A 1,319-nucleotide genomic window follows, 5' to 3' on the forward strand; every position below is an offset into this window, starting at 1 on the left:
GGCACTCACCTTGTAGACCAGGCTGGCCTCGAACTCAGAAATCCGCCTGCCTCTGCCTCCCAAGTGCTGGGATTAAAGGCGTGCGCCACCACGCCCGGCAAAATAATTTTTTAAAGTTATAATGTATGATGCTGACTGAGTTAATTGGCTTTGCTGAGTAATTTTTTTTTCATTGATAAGCTAAGTATTGCACCAGTACAGTAGGCTTTAGCATGATAGTGGCCTGGGAAAATTTGGAAAGATATTAGCGCTGAAGGTTCTGAGAGACTGTCAGAGGCACTGCCTTTATTTTAGGAGGAAATGAGACCTCAAGGAGTAGAGTGCCATGCTTGCAGTTCTGCAGTGAGTTGGAGAGCTGGAGTTTGCATCAGGGATTCCCGAGTCTTAGTTTTCTTCCATTCTGTCACCGTGTTGACTCCGAGGAGAATGTACAAGTTACTCACGGCCAGGGAAGTTCTGATTGGCTTAGTGAGTGATGAGTGTGGGTTAGCTGGGAAGGTAGTTAGGGCAGCTGGCTTGAACTTGGTTTATGTGATAAAGATGCTGCGAACTTAAAATTTCCACACGTACTGCTTAAGCCAGCGGTGCAATCTGGTGACAGAAAGGGTGATGGGGAAGTGGTTTGAGACAAAGAGGTTAAACCATATCAGAAGTGTTCTTTGCATATAACCTCTCACCTAGACTCCTGTTAATAACCCAGATATTGGTTTTCAGAGACAGGACTTGAACTCAAGGCTGTGAAACTGTGTTCGTAGCCACTGTAAGCTGGGCCTTTTCAGATTCTTAGGGGTTTTCTGCATGCGTTGTATGTTCTTCACCATCATCCTTGCATCTTTCTCTGATTACATTTTAGGAAAATCTTTAAACTTATGTCAGTTGCAAAATGGATCTCCAGTACAGAAGGCCCTTGGCTGCAAGCTCTACCTCACTCTGATGGAGCACTGGCAGTCACGGCCCTTCTTCTGGATCTGGCTTGGCATGGTCTCCTCTACTGCTTCCATACAGAACACGACTACTTAACTGTACCCCAATCTCTTTGAAGTTTAGTGAAAGTATGTGTTGAGCACTACTGGGAAGGTCTTAAATGTTACAGTAAAGATTTTACCCCATATTTCATTTATTAGATTTGGAATCAGAGTGTCTAAAGGCTAGTTTTTACTATGAGTTGGAATAAGTTCTTCTACATATTTAATACCTTTGTGCTTAACTGGGATACCTTGGTGGTGGACACTGACTTTGGTTTTGTTCCACACAAGAGCCTTGAGTTTTGATGCCTTCCAGTTACGTAGAGTTTGGTTGAGACCATGTAAAAATTAGTT

At 43.4% G+C, this 1,319-nt stretch overlaps 1 pseudogene; it reads right to left on the reverse strand.

Annotated features, from left to right (window-relative positions):
- LOC110302375 overlaps positions 1-980 on the reverse strand; it is a 4,973-nt pseudogene extending 3,993 nt beyond the window's left edge.
- Between the last annotated feature and the right edge of the window lie 339 nt (positions 981-1,319).

Source organism: Mus caroli, chromosome 9 (assembly GCF_900094665.2).
Source record: "Mus caroli chromosome 9, CAROLI_EIJ_v1.1, whole genome shotgun sequence".
NCBI classification, from domain to species: domain Eukaryota; kingdom Metazoa; phylum Chordata; class Mammalia; order Rodentia; family Muridae; genus Mus; species Mus caroli.